This window comes from Physeter macrocephalus, chromosome 11 (genome assembly GCF_002837175.3).
Source record: "Physeter macrocephalus isolate SW-GA chromosome 11, ASM283717v5, whole genome shotgun sequence".
Classification (NCBI taxonomy): domain Eukaryota; kingdom Metazoa; phylum Chordata; class Mammalia; order Artiodactyla; family Physeteridae; genus Physeter; species Physeter macrocephalus.
In genome coordinates this window covers 180,436,622-180,458,971 of record NC_041224.1, presented here as the reverse complement: position 1 = coordinate 180,458,971, position 22,350 = coordinate 180,436,622, and the positions used below count along the sequence as shown (strand labels likewise).

The window sequence follows — 22,350 nt, the reverse complement described above, 5'->3', positions numbered from 1 at the left end:
CAAAAAAAGAAAAAAAAAAAAAAAAAAAAAAAGGCATGATTCCATTTATGCAAAGTGCAGAAACAAAAACATGTAAAACCAACATATTGTTTAAGGATGCAAACATAGGGTGTAAAACAATTGAAAAAAACGTTAAGGGGGTGATAAACCCAAAAATCAGGGTAGTGGTACAGTGGTTACCTTTAGGGGAAGAAGAAGGAGAGGAGAAGCAAGTACAGGAGCGTTTGTGTGTCACAACTCCTGACCAATACTTGAGATGTACCTGTCAATTAAAAAAAATAACTCGTTGTTGTGAAATTCACAGAACATAAAATTAACAATTTTCAAGTGAACAGTTCGGGGGCATTTAGTACACTGGCAAGGCTGTGCAACCACCATGTCTGTCTAGTTCCAAAACATCTCCATCACCCCAAAATAACACCCACAGCTGTTAAGCACTTTCTCTCACCCCCTCCCCCCAACCACTGACAGCCCGTCTCTGGATTTGCCTATTCTGGATATTTCAGATATCAGTGGAACCAGACATAATTTGATCCTCTGTGTCTTGCCTCTTTCATTAAGGATAATGTTTTCAAGGTTCATCCACATCGTGGTATGTATCAGTACTTCCTTCTTTTTCGTGGCTGAATGGTAGTCCTTCGTACAGATAGACCACATTGTGTTTATCCGTTCATCCATTCATAGCCATTTGGCTACTTTTTGGCTACTGTGACTAGGGCTGCAATGGCCATGTGTACCCACGTACCTGTGTGAGTACCCGTTTTCAATTCTTTTAGGTATACATCTAGGAGGGGAATTGCAGTTCTATTCAGTTTTTATCAAAAAATAAAAATCATGAACAAACATTGGCCAAAAAGAAAATAAAACGACCCTCCGGCGGGTGGGGAGGGGCTGAGAGGGAAGCTGCAGGCCTGGTGAGGAAGCTGCTGCTCCTTCTCCTGGCGGGGCACACGGGCCCGGGGGGCGTCGTGGGCCTGGATGACCTCATCCTGTCTGACCACTGCAAGCCAGTCCCAGGTGAGCCTGCTGGGCGCCCCCCTGCCCCCCGCCCCCCGTGAGGAGAAGCACAGCCCCCGCCCGCCTGCCTGAACCCTGCTCTGGCCCCACAGAGGTGGCTGGCCCACCCCCCGGGCTCTGGGCTCCAGGTCCCCGGTCCCAGCTGTCCAGCCTGCAGCCCTGGAATTTCTGCGAGCCCGGACATCTCTTTTGTGGGGACCTGTGTGTCCCCCCGGAGCAGCTGTGTGACTTCCAGCAGCAGTGCCCTGGGGGCGAGGACGAGCAGGGCCAGGGGTGAAGAGGGGGCTGGGGGCGGGGGGGGGGGGGGGGTCGTGCCAGGTCAGGTTTGGGAGCGCTTATCCCTGTCAGGACTGCAGGACTTGCTGATGGACTGGATGCTTGGGCAGAGAGAAAAAGAGGGACTGAGGCTGGCTCCCAGTAGCATTTCCTGAGATGGGGGAGACGTGGTTGAGGGAGGGGCGCTGGGGGATGGCAACAGAAATAAATCCGGTTCAGTTTTGGACATGTTACTTCTCAGATCGCTGTCAGGCATCAAATGCAATAACCCGGGACCTATTTTGTGTCATAATTTCCATCTAATAAAAATGGAGTGGGGGTAAGAAAGTCATAATACCTCTTGCAACATTATTATTATTTTAACTACATTTTGGTTGGTTGGTTGGTTGGTTGGTTTTTTCTTGGGATCTTCGTTCCCCGACCAGGGACTGAACCTGGGCCCCGGGCACTGAAAGCACCGAGTCCTAACCACTGGACCGCCAGGGAATTCCTGATTATTGTAACTACATTTATTCAGGAATATAAACTCAGTAGGAGGCATGACTATACATCTGTTTTTCTCTGCTCCCTGTTTTCAGCAGAGTACTGTTGAATTCCTAACTTTCTGGACATTTTCAGTTGTTGGAAGTCTGGCCCAGTTTAAAGCTGCCAGATCGAACTCGTTGTAAGGGTGGCATTCACCCCACCCCATGCGGCCGCTGAGCCCTCGGAGGAGGAAGGGGGTGGCCCCCGGCCTTGGCACACCTCCTCCCCTTTCTGGGTTGGAGCTCCTTGGGGCAGTAGGGGAAGGGCAAATACTGGGGTGAGCCGTCTCTGCCCCAGAGGACACTGAGAGTCAGAGAAGCAGCAACAACCCACCCACCAGCCTGCACCGTACACCTGTTTAATGCCTCATGGCTGGGAGACCCCACAGATAGCCCTGGGCCCTCTGGAGGGCCACCTTTTTCTTCTACTTTCCTGCATATCTGGGGAGTCTGGGCCTAAATCCTTCCAGCCCCCTCAAACCTTCCTTGGACCCTGCCTGGCTCCTCGGCCCCTCTTTCCTCTGTACCCTCTCCCTCCCTACAGACCCTTGCCCTCGGGCACCAACCGATGCCTTTCTCCATGTTCTAAAACAGCGGACCCTTGGGACTTCCCTGGTGGTCCAGTGGTTAAGACTCCACGCTCCCAATGCAGGAGGTCCCGGTTCGATCCCTTGTTAGGGAACTAGATCCTGCATGCCTCAACTAAGAGCCCACATGCTGCAACTAAAGATCCCGCATGCCACAACGAAGATCCCACGTGCAGCAAAAAATATTTTAAAAATAAAATAAAATAAAACAGGGGACCCTTGTTTGTTTCTTGCCCCCAGCCTTTGGTTCCCTTCTCTTGCATTTTTGCTGAGGTCAGACTGTCCCCACCATCCCCACACAAGGCCCCAGGGACCCCCAGGTTGCCCCTCCTGCAGGTATTCCCAACCTCACCCTCCATCAGCTGTCTGTGGTATCTGGGAAGGCCCATCAGCCTGCCTGCCTTCCCTCTTATCTTCCTGGCCTCTCCTGCAGCTAATGAATTCCCATTTTACAGATGAGAAAACTGATACTCCTAAAGGAGTATCGGCAGTTTGCCGAGCTCCCCCAGCTGGTGAACGCTGATACCAGAACTCGACTCCATCTGTGCCCTGGAGTCTGCCTGGGATCTGGAGAGTGTCTGAGCTCACTTGGAGGTGGGTCTCCTGCCCCAGATTACACCCCCAGCAGCAGCCAGCCCTGGGCTCCAGTGGACTTTTACAGACTTAAGGATCTGGGGCCCCTGAACTTGGGCAGTGAGAAAATGAAAATGTAAACGAGTGATGAGTAGTTGACTTATTCATCAGAGCTCAGAAGAAGGAGCCTGAGTTTGCTCGCGTGGTTAACGCCTCAGCGGACCAGGAGGAAGCAGAAGCCAGGGACTCGCCAGGGTCTCGCCAGTGAGAGGTGCTGGAGAGATGGCAGCTCTTCCACCTCTGACCCCTCAGGGGCTGCCTGGGGCCTGCCAGGCCTGGGCTCACTCTGGTGCGGGAAGGGGCATCAGCTGGGTCTGGGCAGGAGAAAACCCCAGCGGCCCACATCCACCGAGCGGGACAGTGGGTTCCCCTGGGAACCAGTGTGCAGCGCCCGCAGCATCTCCACGGCGCCCCGCGCGGCATCCTCCCTGGTCTCCCTGGTCTCGGCATGTCAGTTTCCTATGACCACAGACAGCGGCTTGAAACAACATGCCTTTATTCTCTTACAGTGCTGGCGGCCAGAAGACCCAAATCAAGGTGTTGGCAGGACCACACTCCCTCTGGGGGCTTTAGGGGAGAATCTGTCCCTGGCCTCTTCCAGCTTCTGGTGGCTGCTGGTGTTCCTTGCCTTGTGGCTACATCACTTCAGTCTCTAGTCACAGTGCCATCTCCTCTTCTCTCTGTGTCTAACGTCCCACTGCTTTTCTCTTAAAAGGACACTTGTCAAAGCTGAGGCCATGCTAAACTAGGGAGCCCTCAGACAGTCCACAGCTGACTGCAGGTGCATGAGTGGATGGACCCAGCTGAGATCAACCAGACCCATCTAGATCAGCAGAGAGGCCTAGCTTACCTGCGCGTCCCTGAGCTAAATAAATGCTTATTGCTTATTTATTTCTTTTAACTTGTTTTATATCTGGGTGATTTGGATGTTTAGTATCTTTATTTCCTTCCTTTCTTTCTTTCTTTCCCTCCCTCCCTCCCTCCCTCCCTCCCTTCCTTCCTTCCTTCTTTCTTTTTTGGCTGTGTCGGGTCTTAGTTGCAGCACGCAGGATCTTGGTTGGAGCACAAGGGATTTTTCGTTGTGGTGCGTGGGCTTCTCTCTAGTTGCAGCATGCGGGTTTTCTCTCTCTGTAGTTGTGGCACGGGCTCCAGGGCACGTAGGCTGTGTGGTTTGCGGCGCGTGGGCTCTCTCGTTGCGGCGTGGGAGCTCAGTAGTTGTGGCGTGCGGGCTTAGTTGACACCTCTCCCCTCCCCCGCATGTGGGATCTTAGTTCACCGACCAGGGATCAAACCTGCGTCCCCTGCATTGGCAGGTGGATTCTTAACCACGGCACCACCAGGAAAGCCCAGGACCTGACATTTTGAGGGCCATTACTAAGCCTACTATACTCGGGCTTAGTGGGACTAACTAAGTGGCCCAAGGTCACCAACTTGAAGTGACAAAATGACCAAGAAAGTGTGGCTAAAATATGCAGGCAGTTTATATCGACTATTTTTGTGGTTTTGAAAGGAAGGAAGGTAATTCTTCACTCGCTGGTAATGGATTTAACTTCGTCTTGAAGTCCGTGCACGAGGGCATAATTAATGCTTGACTGACCCCCTTTCCGTCCCTCATTATGGATTCGATGTGGGAAGCTGACAGAGTAGCTGTCAGGAGACGGAGTTCACCCCGCCCTTGCACCTGACTGGTGAGGGCCTGCCTAAGACCCTTCCTGCCCTCCCTCACTTCTGCTTCCCCGTATGCTGACCACAGCGGCTCTGGCGGCTCATCTTATTCCTCAGCACCTGTCAGCTGGGAAAGCAGCTGTCACTATTGCATTTGGAAAATGTTTGCTGTCAGTACGATTCCAGGTCAAAAACAAGGGCAGAATTGAAGGAGTGAAACCCTCAAAGGTCTAGCATTTCATCTTGATAAATCCCTGACTTCGCACAGACAGCTCAGGAGCTGGGTATGGCGAGGCAGCTTGGAGCCCGCCAAGCTGTTAGGCAAAATTCTGTTCCGGCTCGTGCGACCTCAGACATGAGCTGTCCAGGGCTGGCCTTCTGAGTCAGCCCTGAGTCCCACCTACACGCCCTCCCTGTGGGACCACCAGACTCAAAGCCTCCTTTCACAAAGAGGGCAGAAGCACAGATGACTCGGAGGTGTGTAATGTGTCCAAGCTCAGATGAATAATAGATGTGCTTGAATATTGATAAGTAGGAAAGGGTTTCTGTGGCCAGGGAAGCCCAAAAAGAGATTTTGTTAAGGTAAACTCTTGAATCTAGACCTAAGGCAGGCAAACAAACATACAGACAACAACAAAACCCCAAACTTCCTAAAACTCCCCTAAACACAGAAACCTACACACACTTACATACACAGGGATAATTTATAGTTCAAAGAAATCAAGAGAAAACAGTAGAATTGAATGATAATGAAAATTTACACATCAAAACTTGTGGGATACAACAAAAGAGGCATTTAGAGAGAAAATTATAGCTTTATATGCTTAAACAAGAAAAGAGGAAGAGCTAACAATTAATGAGCTATGTGTTAACATGACATAGTTAGAAAAATTACACAGTATACCCAAGGAAAGTAAAACGATCATAATGAAAAGCAGAAATTACTGAAATAGAGAACAGAGGTAAAATGAAATTGACAAAACCAAGAAAGAGTTCTTTGAAATAACGAGGAAAAAAGGCAAAACTCTAGCCTGGTTAACTAAGAATAAGGGAGAGAAAGCATGAATAGCACATTAGGAAATATAAAGGAGGATATGACCACGAGTGTTGCACGGATTAAAAAATTAAGGGGCTACTGGGACTTCCCTGGTGGTCCAGTGGTTAAGACTCTGCGCTTGCAATGCAGGGGGCCCAGGTTCCATCCCTGGTCAGGGAACTAGATTCTGCATGCATGCCGCAACTGAGTCCACATGCCGCAACTAAAACTCCTGCGTGCCGCGACGAAGCTCCCATGTGCTGCAGATAAGACCCGGCACAGCCTAAATAAATAAATAATTACTAAAAAAAAATTAAGGGCGCACCACACGAAGAGTAGCCCCCGCTCACTGCAATTAGAGAAAAGCCCGCGCGCGGCAACGAAGACCCAGCGCGGCCAAAACTAAATAATTAAATAGGTAGATAAATAAATACATTTATTTTAAAAAAATTAAGGGACTACTATCAACAAATTGTGCCAATAATTCTAGAGCTGATATGAAAGAAATTAATTGCTAGAAAACTAAAACATCATCACTACTGAAGAAGAAATAGAAAATGAATAGCCTGTAACTATTAAAGAAATTGAAGGAAGCCCAAACAGTTTTACAGGTAAGTTGTACCAAATGGTCAAAAGAGCACATTATTTCAGCTTTATACACATTATTTCAGACAAGAAGAAGAAAGACTGAAAATCTAGAACCTAAGCAAGCATCTCAAGAAGCTTTAAAAGGAACAGTGAACTAAACCCAAAGAAAGTAGAAGAAAGGAAATAACACAGAGGAAAAAAACAAACATAATAGAAAGAATAAATGAAGCTACAAGTCTCAGCTCTGGTGAGACTGATCACGGTAAAAGAGAGTAGCACAGATAACAACATCAAGGGGAAAAAAAAAAAGACATTATTAGAGCTCCTTCAAACATTAAAGTGGCAATAAGAGGGTATTATGAACTTTATAACGATACATTTATTTATTTATTTTACAATCTTTGTTTCTTTATTTTAAAATAAATTTATTTATTTATTTTTGGCTGTGTTGGGTCCTCGTTGCTGCGTGCGGGCTTCTCTAGTTGCAGCGAGCGGGGGCTACTCTTCATTGCAGTGCTCAGGCTTCTCACTGCGGTGGCTTCTCTTGTTGCAGAGCACGGGCTCTAGGCACGCAGGCTTCAGTAGTTGTGGCGCACGGGCTTAGTTGCTCTGCAGCATGTGGGATCTTCCCGGACCAGGGTTCGAACCCATATCCCCTGCACTGGCAGGCGGATTCTTAACCACTGCGCCACCAGGCAAGTCCCTATAACAATACATTTAGAAATGTAGATACTATGGACAAATTTCTAGAAAAATACACCTTACCAAACTGCGTGAGAATAAATAGAAAATCTAAATAGTCCTATAACCATCAAAGAAATTAAACTTGCAACTCAAAACCTTCCCACAAAGAAAATTCTAGGCCCTGATGACTTTACTAGGTGTCCTACCAACTTTTTTTTGTTTTTTGGCCACACCACACGGCTTGTGGGGTCTTAGTTCCCCAACCAGGGATGGAATCCAGGCCCTCAGCAGCAAGAGCACGAAGTCCTAACCACTTGACCGCCATGGAATTCCCTGTCCTACCAAACTTTTGAAAAGAAGTAACACTAATCTCACACAAACTCTTCCAAAGAAAAGAAAGAGAGGATACTGTACAGCAGAAATTAACACAACGTTGTAAATCAACTGTACTTGAATAAAATAATATTTTTTTTAAAGTAAGGAGACACAAGTTTGTTCTAGTTGGACATTGTAGCCTTTTTCCTAAATCTGACAAGGACATTATGAGAAAAGAAAATTACATGCCAATGTTACATTGTTTAGGAACATGGATAAAAAAAATTCTAAATAAAATATTAATAAGCCAAGTCCAGTGATTACTGAAAACATAGTATGTCACAACCAAGTTGGGTTTATTCTAGGAAGGCAAGTTTGGTTTAACATTAAAAAAATCAGTCAATGTAATTCACCAAAATAGAAGAATAAAGGAGAAAAAAAATCATATGAACATCCCAATACATGCAGAAAAGCAATTGTTTAAATATCCCTAGCAAACTAGGAATAGATTGGGACTTCCTTGATCTGTTAAGAATATCTAAACAGAAACTAACACACCACTGTAAAGCAATTATACTCCAATAAAGATGTTAAAAATAAAATAAAATAAGCTAAAAATATAGTATCTAAACAAAGATCTGTAGCAAACATTATCATCCCTAATGTTGAAATGTTCCCAGCTTTACCCTTGTCGTCAAGAAAACTCAAGGGCTGCTTTAACTCAAGATTGCATTGGAGCTCCTAGTAAGTGCAGGAAGAATAGAGAAAAAAGAGATAAAAGGATTGGAAAGGGACAAATAAAACTGTCATTATTTGCAGATGACAGAATATGTACATAAAAAATCTAAAATAATATGTGGATAAATTATTAGAATTAATAAATGACTTTAGTAAGGCTGCTGGATATAAGACCAAAATATAGGGGCTTCCCTGGTGGTGCAGTGGTTAAGAATCCACCTGCCAACGCAGGGGACATGGATTCGAGTTCTGGTCCAGGAAGATCCCACATGCTGCAGAGCAACTAAGCCCGTGCACCACAACTACTGAGTCTGTGCTCTAGAGCCCACGAGCCACAACTACTGAGCCCACGTGCCACAACTACTGAAACGCACGCACCTAGAGCCCTTGCTCTGCAACAAACAAGAGAAGCCACCACAACGAGAAGCCTGTGCACCACAACGAAGAGTAGCCTCCGCTTGCCGCAACTAGAGAAAGCCTGCGCGCGGCAACAAAGACCCAACGCAGCCAAAAATAAATAAATAAAATAATTAATTTTAAAAAATTGAAAAAAAAGATCAAAATATGAAAAGAAATTGTATTTCTATGAAGTAGTCACAAAGAGCTAGAGAATGAATTTTTGTGAAAAGATATACTATTATATAGAGACTTTCCCGGTGGTCCAGTGGTAAAGGATCCGCCTTCCGATGCAGGGGAGACGGGTTCGATCCCTGGTCGGGGAGCTAAGATCCCACATGCCATGGGGCAACTAAGGCCGTGAGCCACAGCTACTGAGCTCACATGCCTCAACTAGAGAGAGAAAAAACCTGCACGCCACAACTGGAGAGAAGCCCACGTGCCACAATGAAGAGCCCGCGCTGCAACAAAGCCCCCATGCAGCCAAAAAATAAGTAAATAAAAAATAAATAGATATACTATTATATAAAGGGTACACAAGGCATCTGCATAGAAAACTAGAGAGAATTGAGAGAAATTAAAGACTATCTAAATAAAAGGTGGAATAGTACTATTTTTACATATCAGAAGACTCATTATTATAAGCACATTAACTCTTTGATGAAATTAATCTACACATTCAGTGCTATCTCAAAAAACATGCCAGAAAGGTTGTGTGTATGTGTGTGTGTGTGTACGTGTCTCTGTAACTTGGCAAGCTGATTCTAAATTTATATAGAAATGCAAAGGACCAAGAATATCCAAAACGCTTTTAGGTCAGAAGAGCAAGGTAGGAGGATGGTGTCACTGGAGATCAAGGCTTATTATAAGGTCTGGTAATTAAGGCACTTGTGGTATTAGTGTATAAATACAAAAATACTTCAGTGGAATAGCAAAGAAAACTCAGCAGCCGAGCAACACATAAATGGACACCTGATTTACAACAAAGTGGGGATTGTAGAGTGGCGGGGCAAGAGCAGTCTTTTAAGTAAATGGTTCTGAACAAGTGGCTATTCCCATATGAGAAAACCAAAACGAAACACGTGATTCCCCCTTCACACCATACACAAAAATTAATTGTAGGTCTAAATATGGGAGACAAAATATAAAGTTTGTAGAATACAATATAGATAATATAATATCTTCAGGAATTTCAGGTAGGGAAGACTTGATAAATTTGATTACAGTAAAATTAAGAACTTCTGTTCACTAAAATACATCATTCAAGGAGTAAACAAACAAAATCAAGCAAATACCTTGGAGAAAATATTTGTAACACATATAACTGACAAAGGCTCATATTCAGAATATATAAAGAACTTCTACAAATCCTTAAGAAATAGCCAAACAACCCAGTAGAAAAATAGGCAAAAGACTTGAAAAGGCACTTCACAAATAGGCTGGCAAGTGGGCAGTAAACATGCATAAAGATACTTAATTTGGGACTTTCCTGGTGGTGCAGTAGTTAAGAATCCGCCTGCCAGTTCAGAGGACACGGGTTCGAGCCCTGGTCCGGGAAGATCCCGCATGCCACGGAGCAACTAAGCCCGTGAGCCACAACTACTGAGCCTGCGCTCTAGAGCCTGCGAGCCATAACTACTGAGCCCATGTGCCACAACTACTGAAGCCCGCTTGCCTAGAGCCCGCGCCCCGCAAGAAGAGAAGCCACCACAATGAGAAACCCGCGCACCGCAACGAAGAGTAGCCCCCGCTCGCCGCAACTAGAGAAAGCCCACGTGCAGCAATGAAGACCCAACGCAACCATAAATAAATAAATAAAATTGATTATTTAAAAAAAAAAAAAAAGGTTTCCCTGGTGGCGCAGTGGTTGAGAGTCCGCCTGCCGATGCAGGGGACGCGGGTTCGTGCCCCGGTCCGGGAGTGTCCCGCGTGCCGCGGAGCGGCTGGGCCCGTGAGCCGCGGCCGCTGAGCCTGCGCGTCCGGAGCCTGTGCTCCGCAACGGGAGAGGCCACAGCAGTGAGAGGCCCGCGTACCGCAAAAAAAGAAAAAAAAAAAAAAAAAAAGATACTTAATTTTGTCAGCAATCAGGAAAATACAAGTTAAATCCACTTTACATTAAAATATCAAGAAAGGAAAAGACGTGCTACAAACTTGGAGAAGATATTTTCATGTACACCATCAACGAAAAGATTAGATGGTGAATACATAAGGAATTCCTGTAAGGCACTAAGAAAAGCAAACAGTACAATGCAAACTAATAATCCACTGTATGTGTGTACCACATTTTATTGATCCATTCATCAGGTGATGGGTATTTGGATTGTTTCCACTTTTCGACTCATGAATAATACTGCTATAACACTCATGGACAAGGTGTTGTGCGAACATGTTTTCATTTCTCTCGAGTTTATACCCGAGTGGAACTGCTAGATCATATGGCAACTCTATATTTTGAGGAACTGCGAGCCTATTTTCCAAAGTTGCTGGACCATTTTACATTCCCACCAGCAGTGTATGTGCGTGAGAGTTCCAATATCTCTACATCCTCACCAACATTTGTCATCTGTCTTTTTTATTATAGCCATCTGCATTTGTGTCCTGAGACTGCCATAACAAACTACCACAAAGTTGGTGGTTTAAAACAACAGACATTTATTTTTTCGCAGTTCGAAAGGCCAAAAGTTTGAAATCAAGGTGTCAGCAGGGCTGTGCTTTCTCTGAAGGTTCTAGTGGAGGTTCTGTTCCTTGTCTCCTCCAGCTTCTGGTGGCTGTTGACATTCCTAGGCTTGTGGCTGCATCATTCCAATATCTGTTTCTGTCCTTACATATCCTTCTCTATTGTGTGTGTCTCTCTCAAAACCCCCTGTCTCTTTCTTATAAGAATACGTGTGATTACATTTACTGTCAGCTCAGATAATACAGGGTAAGCTTTCCCTCTCAAGGGAGAGCTTAATCACATCTTTTGCCACATAAGATGGCATTTACAGGTTACAGGGATTGGATATGGCTATCTTTTGAGATGCCATTTTCTGACCTAGCACACCAGCCTAGTGGGTGTGAGGTTGTATCTTATTGTGGTTTCGATTTGAATTTTCCTGATGGCTAATAGTGCTGAGCATCTTTTCACGTGTTTATTAGCCACTTGTACATTTTCTTTGGAGAAATGTCTATGGAGATCCTTTGCCCAATTTTTAATTGGGATATTTGTCTTTGTGATTTATAAACTGGGTTATTTAATTTTATATAAGAGTTCTTTATATAGCAGTGATATCAGGGAAGATGATGGAGTAGGAAGTGCCAGGAATCTGTCTTCCCACCCAGACAACAATTGTACTGGCAGAATTTGACTGAAGTAACTATTTTGGAACTCTGGAGTCTACAGGAAAGCTTTCAGTTTCCAGGGAGGGCTTAGATGGTAAGCCCTGGTTAATTGCAGGCAATTTATCTCTTAGCATACATGGTAGCAGGTACCCATTCCCCAGTACCCTCAGCCCAACAGCAGGAAGCTATGCCCATGTTGCTGGAATGGCTGATGGGAGCCAGGGCAGGTAAGTAAAAAGGACCCAGTTCTCTCAATACCAGGGATCTGTGTACTGATTGCTGATTGCTTCTTCTGATCACAGATGTGCAGATACAGAGGCGGGCAGTCATCATGATAGTCATATTATAGCCACTGGCTGAAGTGGCTTCCAGAGAATCTAAAGAGACAGTCTGTTGTCCCCTACCCCCTTTTGTTTTTCCCTTTTCTCCTTTTGAAAGCCAGACAATTAGGAAAGGGAACATTTGATTTTTGGGGGTTTTTGGTTTTTGTTTTTTGGCTGTGCCCCACACCTTATGGGATACTAGTTCCCCGACCAGGGATTGAACCCAGGCCCTCGGCAGTGAAAGTGCTGAGTCCTAACCACTGGACCACCAGGGAATTCCTAAGGATGGGGACATTTGAAAGTAACCACATATACAGGGGAATCTAGAAAGTCACTGCACATGCCCAGGAAAAGACATAGTCTCAGAAAAAACCTGAGAAGACCATAAGTTTGTACCTCAGGCTGATACCCAGCACAGAGACACCCTACAACAATTATTTTTTTTAAAAAAAGAAAAAGAAAAAGAGAAAAAAAAAAGAAGGAAAGAAGGAGGGAAAGAAGGAAGGAAGGAAACTCTGGGGAAGGGGGGAGTCTGATTTTGAGAGTTACCGCATTACAAAATTCAAATGTCTGGTTTTCAACAAAAATAACAAATCATAAGACATATAAAGATACAGGAAAATCTGGCCCATTCAAAGGAAAATATAAACTGACAGAAACTTTGTCTAAGAAAGAGCACATGGTGGAGTTTCTAGAAAAGACTTTAAAACAACTGTCTTAAAAATATTCAAAGAGATAAAGGACGACAAGGACAGAATCAAGAAACTAATACTTGAACCAAAGGAAAATATCAATAAAGAGACAGAAAGCATAAAAAGGAACCAAAAGGAAATTCTGTATCTGAAAAGTACAATAACTGAAATGAAGAATTCACTAGAGGATTTCAAAAGTGAATTTGAGCAGGCAGCAGAAAGAATCAGCACCCCTGAAGATAGGAAAATGGAAATTATTGAGTCTGAGGAACAAAAAGAAAAAGATTGGAGACGAGTAAATGGAGCCTAAGGGACCAAAATATGCACCGTGTGTGTCTCAGAGGAAAAAGGAGAGAGAAGCGTGTCTCAGAGGAAAAAGGAGAGAAGGGGGCAGACGGATTGAAGAAATAACGGCTGAAAACTTCTCAGCTTTGATGACAGACATGATTGGAAACACTCAAGAAGACCCTCACCAAGACATATTATTTTCAAAATTTCGAAACACAAAGACAAAAAGAATCTTGAAAGCAGCAAGAGAAGCAAGTCATCACATATAGGAATGCCCACTGAGCTTTCTCATCAGAAACCTCAGAAGCCAGAAGGCAGTGGGTTGATATATCCAAAGTGATGAAAGAAAAAAAAAACCACACTGTCAATGAAGAATCCTGTATCTGGGAAAACTATCCTTCAAAAATGAGGGTGGGGGACTTCCCTGGCAGTTCAGTGGTTAAGACTCTGCGCTTCCAATGCAGGGGGCATGGGTTTGATCTCTGATTGGGGAACAAAGATCTCACATGCCGTGAGGCAAAAAAAAAAAAAAAAAAAAAATGAGGGCGGTATTAAGATATTCCTAGATAAACAAAAGCTGAAAGAGTTCATCACCACTAGATCAGCCTTCCAAGAAATGTTAAAGGGAGTCCTTCTGGCTGAAATGAAAGGACACTAGACAGTACCTCAAAACCATATGAAGAAATAAAGATCTCTGGTAAAGGTAAATGCACAGGCAATTATAAAAACATATAGTATTGGGCTTCCCTGGTGGCGCAGTGGTTGAGAATCCGCCTGCCGATGCAGGGGACACGGGTTCGTGCCCCGGTCTGGGAGGATCCCACGTGCCGTGGAGCGGCTGGGCCCGTGAGCCATGGCCGCTGAGCCTGTGCTCTGCAATGGGAAAGGCCACAACAGTGAGAGGCCCGCGTACTGCAAAAACAACAACAACAAAAACATATAGTATTGTTGGAATTTTGGTTTGTAACTCCACTTTTTATCTTCCATGTGATTTTTTTTTTTTTTCTTCGGTGTGCGGGCCTCTCACTGCTGTGGCCTCTCCCGTTGCGGAGCGCAGGCTCCGGACGCGCAGGCTCAGCGGCCATGGCTCACGGGCCCAGCTGCTCCGCGGCACGTGGGATCTTCCCGGACCGGGGCACGAACCCGTGTCCCCTGCATCGGCAGGCGGATTCTCAACCACTGCGCCACCAGGGAAGCCCCGAGATTTTTTTTTTTAACATAAGCACGTATAGCTATAAAGTTCCTTCTTATCATTGCTTTTACTGTGTCTCTTAAGTTTTGGTATGATGTGTGTGGTTTATTTATTTTGGCCACGCCCTGCGGCATGCAGGATCTTGGCTCCCTGACCAGGGACCAAACCCATGCCCCCCTGCAGTGAAAGCGCAGAACCCTAACCACTAGACCACCAGGGAATTCCTGTTTTTTTAAATTATTATTCATCTCTAAGCGTTTTCTAATTTCCCTTGATTTCTTCTTTGATCCATCAATTGTGTAAGAGCATTTTGCTTAATTTCTACAATTTTTGTCTCCTAGTTTTACTTCTGTTGTTGATTTCTAACTTCATTCCATTGTGGTCAGAGAAGATACTTTGTATGGTATCTTTTAAAATGTATTAAGACTTAATTTGTGTCCTAACATATGGTTTATTGGGGAAAATGTTCCATGTGCACTTGAGAAAAATGTGTATAGCTGTTGTTGGGCAGCGTGTTATGTATATTTGTTATACCTAGTTGGTTTACCATATTAAGTCTTCTATTTCCTTACGTACCTTCCATCTGGTTGTTTTACCCATTATCGAGAGTGGGGTATTAAAATCTCCAACTACTACTGTAGAACCATCTATTTCTCCTTTCAATTCTGCCAGTTTTTTCTTCATATATTTTGCTGGTCTGTTATTAGGTGTGTAAATATAATTGTTATATCTTCTTGATGCATTTAAACTTTTATTAACATAGTGTCTTTCTTTGTCTCTTGTAAACTCTTGATTTAAACTCTATTTTGTCTGATATTAGTATAGCCACCCCTATCTCTACTGTTTACTATTTGCATGGAATATCTTTTTCCATCCTTTCACTTTCAATCTATTTGTGTTTGAATCTCAAGTGAGTCTCCTGTAGACAGCTTGTTGTTGGGTCATGTGTTTTTATCCATTCTGCCAATTTCTGTCTTTTGATTGGGCAGTTTAATCCATTTACATTTAAAATATTACTGGTAAGTAGGGACTTCGGTCATTGTGCCATTTGTTTTCTTTCTGTATGCCTCATAGCTTGTCTTTCATTTCCTGCATTACTGTTGTCTTTCCCATTTAGTGGATTTTTTTTTTGAGGTTAAATGCTTTAATTCTTTTCTCATTCGCTTTTTTTTAAAATTTATTTTTTATGTTTTGGCTGCATGGTGCGGCATGTGGGATCTTAGTTTCCCGACCAGGGATCGAACCTGTACCCCCTGCATTGGAAGCATGGAGTCTTAACCACTGGACCGCCAGGGAAGTCCTCATTTCGTTTTGTAAATATTCTAGAGCTGTTTTCTTTGTAGTCATCATGGGCACTACATTTAACATCCTAAAGTTATAACACGCTGATTTGAATTTATACACTCTGCACTAACATAATCTCTGCTCCTTTACAGCTCTATCCCTACCCGTATCTCTTGTCACAAAATTACATCTTTATACAGTGCAGTGCCCCAAAAGATAACACAAAAAGCTATAACACTAGCTCTTAGATTGTTTTTAATGTATTATTCTCTCAAATCACGTAGAAAACTGAGGTACAAACCACTGTTACAATAATACTAGCTTTTATAATTTTCCAGAGAGAGATCTTTCTTTTTTCTTATGGCTTTGAGTTATTGTCTAGTGTTCATTTCACCCTGCAGGAGTCCCTTGAGCATTTCTTGCAGGACCTCCAAGGTTTCTGATGAGAAACGTGCTGTTATTGGGGCCCTGTATGTTATGAGTTGCTTCTCTTGATGATTTCAAGTTCTCTTTACCTTTTGAAAATTTGATTATGCGTCTCTGGTGGGTGTCTTTGTGTTTATTTTACTTGGAACTTGTTAAGCCTCTTGGATGTTCATGGAGCTTCATTCATTTACTTCGGGACGTTTTCAGCCATTATTTCTTCAAATATTCTCCCTGCCCTTTTCTCTCCCTCTCTCTTCTCCTTCTGAGATTCCCACAATGTATATGTTGTTCCTCTTCATGGTGTTTTACAGGTCACTTAGGTTCTGTTCATTTTTCTTCAATCTTTTTTTCCTGTTCTTCCCTTGTCCTATCTTTAAGTTCACTGATTCTTCTGTGTGCTCAAAGGCTGCCTTTGAATCCCTCTAGTGAATTTTTCATTTCAGTTATTGTAATTTTCAACTCCATAATATATTTCTGTTTTCTTTTTAGGTTTTCTCTTTATTGACGTTTACGTTTTGTTCAGACATCATCTTCTTGACTTTCTCCACATCTTTTTTTTTTTTTTTTTTTTTTTTTTGCGGTACGCGGGCCTCTCACCGCTGCGGCCTCTCCCGCCGCGGAGCACAGGCTCCGGACGCGCAGGCCCAGCGGCCATGGCCCACGGGCCCAGCCGCTCCGCGGCATGTGGGATCCTCCCGGACCGGGGCACGAACCCATGTCCCCTGCATCGGCAGGCGGACTCCCAACCACTGCGCCACCAGGGAAGCCCTCTCCACATCTTTAGTTCCTTGATGTCCCTTGTGTTGTACCTATAGCCTGGTCACCACAATCTGATTTTTCTTTCACACAAAATGTTCCTCGAGTCTGCATCTGGCTCCACCCTTTGGGTCTCCCTGTGGCCCAGAGGATATTATTTAACTCAGGAACTCGTCCACTCTGCATCCTCCCAGGAAACCTTCACTAACAGCCTTTCACACAGATTCTAACCCCAACTGTGCAAGGCCACCTCTCTATCAGGTAACCTCCAGTAGCTTCCTGAAGGCAAACTGTGCCTCCCATGTTAGACCCTAAGATCTCTTCAGCAGGGCCCATGTCCTGTCCTCTTGCCTCCTACACAGGGTAACTGAAGCGCTGGGCGCTCACAGAAGGGCAGAGTCCACTTGCTCTTTGACTGCCTGGTTATACGAGGCAGCTGCTGAGCAGATGTCCTTTACACAGGAAATAGGTTCCAGTGAAAGCACCCTGTCCTAGATGTTTCCAAGTGTCAGGGTTTCTCTTGCTCCAATCACAAATCCCTACTGTGAGGTAGCCTTTAGCAGCCATGTTTCAAATCCCTTGTAACACTCTGCACCCCCTGCCCCTCCCCCACCTTTGGCCACATTTGACTGGAGCTGCCAGTGGAGCTGATGGTGCTGGAAGTGAAAAAAAATCAACCTGATAGAAATGTTGCAAGACCAGTGGAGCCTATCAGACATGCCTTCTTAGGAATCCCAACTGGTAAGTCTGGAGAACTGAGCGTTAACCAGCAGGAACAGAAGCTTGATAGTCCCAGGGGGCCATGAGAAAGCCAAGTCATGAGGAGGTTCCCTGTAGCTTTACAGGGCCAGGAAGTTCACGAGTAGTGGACCGAGAATTAGAGAAATCTAGAGAGCAGCAGACATGTGGGCAAGCGCCCTGGAGCAATGTTCTTTCTTGCCCAGGGACCTGGAGTCCTAGTTGGTACAATCTGTGTCCACAAGGCTGGACCTGCTGGTGTCTCTGGGTCCTTGCAAGGCCAGGTTTGTGCACTGGGGCTCCCAATGATTCCATCATAATGTGAATCCTTGGGAAACCCTTCCCCACAACTGACTCCATGAGTTATTTGTCACCAAAAGAACCTAACACGTAAGATCTGTGATCACGTTTGAGAATGTTTTCTTTGCTCTTTGAGGAATCCAACCCTACAACTACAGAGGGCTGTTCCTAGCTTGGAAGTCGTAACAGAAAAACCCTGTGTTCGCTCAGGCCCTGAACCTCCTGGAATCCCCTCCAGGGTGCTGCCCTAACCCCAGATGGGAGATCTTGGTCTGCAGGGAAGGTTCCAGCACTCCTGGGTGCTCAGATTCTGCCGCCTGTGGGATAGGGGTTTGGGCTTGTTAATCCTTCCAATCTGACATTGCGCCCTCAGGACAGCCAGGGCACCCTGACATTCCCAGGCCAAAGTGCATCCTTGTCTGACCAGTCCACCCTCATGAGCTGCCGGCTTTGTGAGCCATGGGATTAATAGCCCCCCTCGATTCCCAGTGGCTCAGCATTCCTGGCAGCAGGATACAAGTGTAGTTCCATTCCTGCAGTTTGCGAAGACTCAGTTCTCCAGGGTTGTTTGCAGATGACGTCCTGCCACCTCCTCCAGCCTCATCCCCACACGTACTGCGCTCAACTAAAGGGAGTAGCTTCTACTTCCCAGATGTGCTCTCCTACTTCTTCCTCCCAGGTAAATTCCTGCTTCTCCTTTGAAATGCTACCTCTTCTCTACGACATCCCTCGAGGTCCCCAATCATTTCCTCTCTCCTCCGAAGTTCCACCCCTCTGCCCTGTGTCTGCTTCGGTCTGCGAGCTCCTTTAAGGTGGGGCAAGGCTGCAGCAAGTGTGCCATGTGGGCCAGGGGTACAGATGGGGTGCACGAGGTTGGCACCCTGCCTCAGATTCTGTCTGGAGCTTCACCCAAGTCAACCCTGGACCCTGAGAGCTGCTATCTGGCCCTCCCTCCACCCACCACCCTAAGGACCAAAACGTTACTCCTTACCCTTGCCCTAGGTGCTTCCCAGATTAACAGGACCCGAAAACTGTAGGGTGGGGCAAGGTGTAAGCTTACACAGCAGAAGCCAAGGGGTCTGGGCTGTATGTGGGTGTGCTGTGGAACCTTAGGCCAGTCTCCTCCTCAGGACTTGTTCCTTCCTTGTGACGTACATGTGACCTAATCTTTATGCCACCGACCTCACTGGGTACTTTGGAAGCATTCCTTCCCCGGATGTTACAGGACCACTGGGATCAGACTCAACCCAGCCTCATACACTGGCCCTGCACCCATTAATCCTTTAATCAGGCTGGGCTGGCTTCTGGTTCGTGCTACTTACATTATGTTACGGGTCGCAGGTGCGGCCATGGCCTGCCCTCAGCCTCTGCTCTAGGCTGGTCTGAACATCACTGCACATTAATAGCTGCTTGAGGCAAAAACTGCATCCTGAAACTGCTCCAGCCAAAAATAATAGCCCTTTCAACTACCCACTGCTCTCAATCTACTGTAACCCCTGTTCTGAATGTCTGGAGGTGCTAACAGGAGCTCTTCTTCCCTTTTGTCTCTCTTCCACACAGGGCAGTTTTCCCTAGCTGCCCCAGTCAGGCATTACCTCTCCTGCTTGCAGTATTCTAATTGCTGTACACAGGCATTACCATCCCCCTTAGACACAGAAAGATGGGCTTCCAGTTTTACAGAGGAGGGCCTGCCAAAACCTAGATGACTCCAGAGCCCAGGTGAATACGTCCCTTAAACTCACAGAACGCATAACCGAATACCAGTCGTTGAGAACAACGTCCAAGTCCTGGTTTGGGTCCTGAGGAAAGAACCTCTCCGTGTTATTTCCACATCCTAGTACATAGGTATGGTTCAGTTTTCCGGCTGTGAAGAACTAGCAATCTTTCTGAAGACCTCTGTTGGGCTAGGGCTGGAATACAGAACCCTAAGGCACGTGGCCACAATGCCTGAGCTCCCAACCTCCTATAAAGGATCAAAGGGACAAATTCTGGAGGCTGTGCACAAGTCAGACACGACAACTTTGCCAAGTCTTATGGAGTGTCATTCTTGGAGGAGTAAAGGTCTATACAGAGAACTGGGGATAGAGAAGATGTAAACATGACTCTGTCCATTCAGGAAAGATAGAACACAAACCACATGATAGTTGGAGAGGGCACAGATTCAAGTGCAATACTGTTCCTGGTACCGAAAGCACTTTGAAGCGTTGGAGTGGTCAAATAGGCTGGAATCTGAAAAACCATCAAAACTGACAAGGCAGAGATTGGGCAAAATTTTTGCATTTTAGGGTTACGCTTAATACTGGCAGGTGAAGCTGTAGCAATTCACTAGATGAACACCCATTCTCTCTCAAACCTTTAAGAGTCCAAATAGTACCTTGCAAGTTCATTAACCTCATAGAGAACTTTAGAAACATTCCTTTCTTAACTAAGGCTAAATGTTATAGCCAGTTATTTAACTATATACCTGACACTATACCTGACACACCTCAAGTCCCTCATCAACGCCCAGGCAAGATTTTAAGAAACCGGATGAAAGCAGACCTTTTCAGTTTGTAATCAACTTGAATTACAGAATAAGAACATGAGATCTAAGGAAAGCCACTGTGATGAGCAACATGTTTGGGGAGTGGGGGGGCAACTGCGGAAGGAAACACCCAACACAAATTTGAAGCAACAGCTACAAAAAGGGGGAAATTTCAATGCTTCAGTTTTAAAAACAAAAATTTAGGTTAATATTAAAGCAGAGACAAAAAATTTTAACATTGTTTTAATCACGTAACATAGCTGTTTCAAACAGGAAGTTTTAAGACAGTTGAATACAGCAAAGTGAAAGATCACTCTATTAGAATAGCCGCTCTGAATAAACTCCTTACTATGTGGATTTGAATTCCACTGAAAGTTTGGCACTAGACTGAACAGTGGTCTAAGCCAAAATTTTCTCTTTAGTGTTTAAAAGCCTTGTTAAGTTTTTCTTCAGATTTAAGGGGGGCGGGGGGAGAAGAAAAAGGGAAAAAAAGCCCTCTATAACAAAGCCTCATTAGCTTGATAATGGGTATGCTGAAAGCAACTTCATCTCCCCGGAACAATTCCAGGTAATGGCAAAAATTTAAAACCCAGGTGAGACATGAATTTACAAAAACCTCTTCTCTTTGGTGCGACAAAGCACATTCCCTCCAGGTAGGTATATGGCTCTCCCTCAATCTCATCAAAATCTATCAAGAAAGGCAGCTGGAGACCAAGCTGTACCTCTCCAGTAAGGACTGCCAGGGTTTAATTTCTTAAAATATCAAGCTAACAAGGTTTTATTATACCAAATGTTTATATAATTTCAATGTGAAAAAAACTTACATACGCTTGTTACGGTCTCATTGTAGTCTGTGAGATGGATCACAAACAAAGAGGTGAATGATATAAGCCAGTGCTCCAAAACAATTCCCTCCATGCGTTTTGATTTGCACAGTGCACTTTTTGTGTGAATTTGCACCCTCAGGATGACTTCTCAGATGTGCTCATAAGCCCTTCTATCAAGTGCGTTTACATCAGCAAACTGGGCAAGCAGATCACAAGGAAGTTATTTCCAAATCTAAAGCCCAGGATGGGCAGGGTCGGGCGCTGGTCACCGGCTTTCAGTTGCCATCATCACAGACTTCCTGGGTATCTCACAACATTGTGAAAATAAAAAACACCCCAAGTCTTACACCAAAATATAGGCTCTTAGAAGTATGCTTTTAGCTTTGTTAAAAAATAAAACATTTTGGGGGGTGGGGGGAATTTGCGATATAGTTAACACTTATTTTGGCAAGATAGCAACAAAAACCAAAAAAGTATAAGCTATGTGTCCAAATGCAGAAGTCATCAAAGAACCAGTTTATCAGGGGAAAAATCCACACTGAACAAAGGATACAGTATGTCTAAATATTTTGAAATTGTAATTGGAATCAAGAGTAAATGCTGAAAAATTATGCTCAGTTTTTGCTAGAGGTTAAGTGTACCTTTTCCTGCTTCCCCCAAATAAAATCGTAGAGCTTACTAATCACTCCCCAAAGTTTCAGTTTTCTCTCAATATAAAGCAAGAGCTACATACACATAATAAAATGCTTATATGTTAATGTAGTAATTCCCCTGGCTCATCCAATGTGCAATGCACATGACTTCAAAGACTACAATTTGGGGCAAGTAGAGAAGAAATGAAAAAAAAAAACACAATTCAAGTTTCAAAACCTGTTCTTAAAATTATTTATAGGACACTCAGGTCATTTTAACATCTCAGTAAGATAAAGGTGTTTGCACTGTCATTTGATTATATCAGTCCACCTTGGCATGGGAAGAATGTACATTACCAGATGCCAATCTGAGGGGCTAGAAATAAGACTTAAAAGTACATTTCTTAATTAATGACTAAGTAAGGTATTAATAAGTTTATGTTCACGTTCTGCCGAGACCTCTTTACAGTCTCAGCACCTAACAATATCTAACAGGCTCCAATAATCCTCTCAGATTAAATGATGGTGCAACATTTTTTAAAGGAGCCAATTATTTCAGTTTACTTAAGTCATTCAGAGCCAAAAATC

General features: G+C 44.5%; 1 non-coding gene across 1 annotated transcript; it reads left to right on the top strand.

Moving 5' to 3' along the window:
* The first annotated feature begins 5,845 nt into the window (after window positions 1-5,845).
* Window positions 5,846-5,918, top strand: TRNAA-UGC (transfer RNA alanine (anticodon UGC)). The gene has a single exon. It is a non-coding gene; the product is annotated as a tRNA-Ala (tRNA).
* The last annotated feature ends 16,432 nt before the right edge of the window (window positions 5,919-22,350 follow it).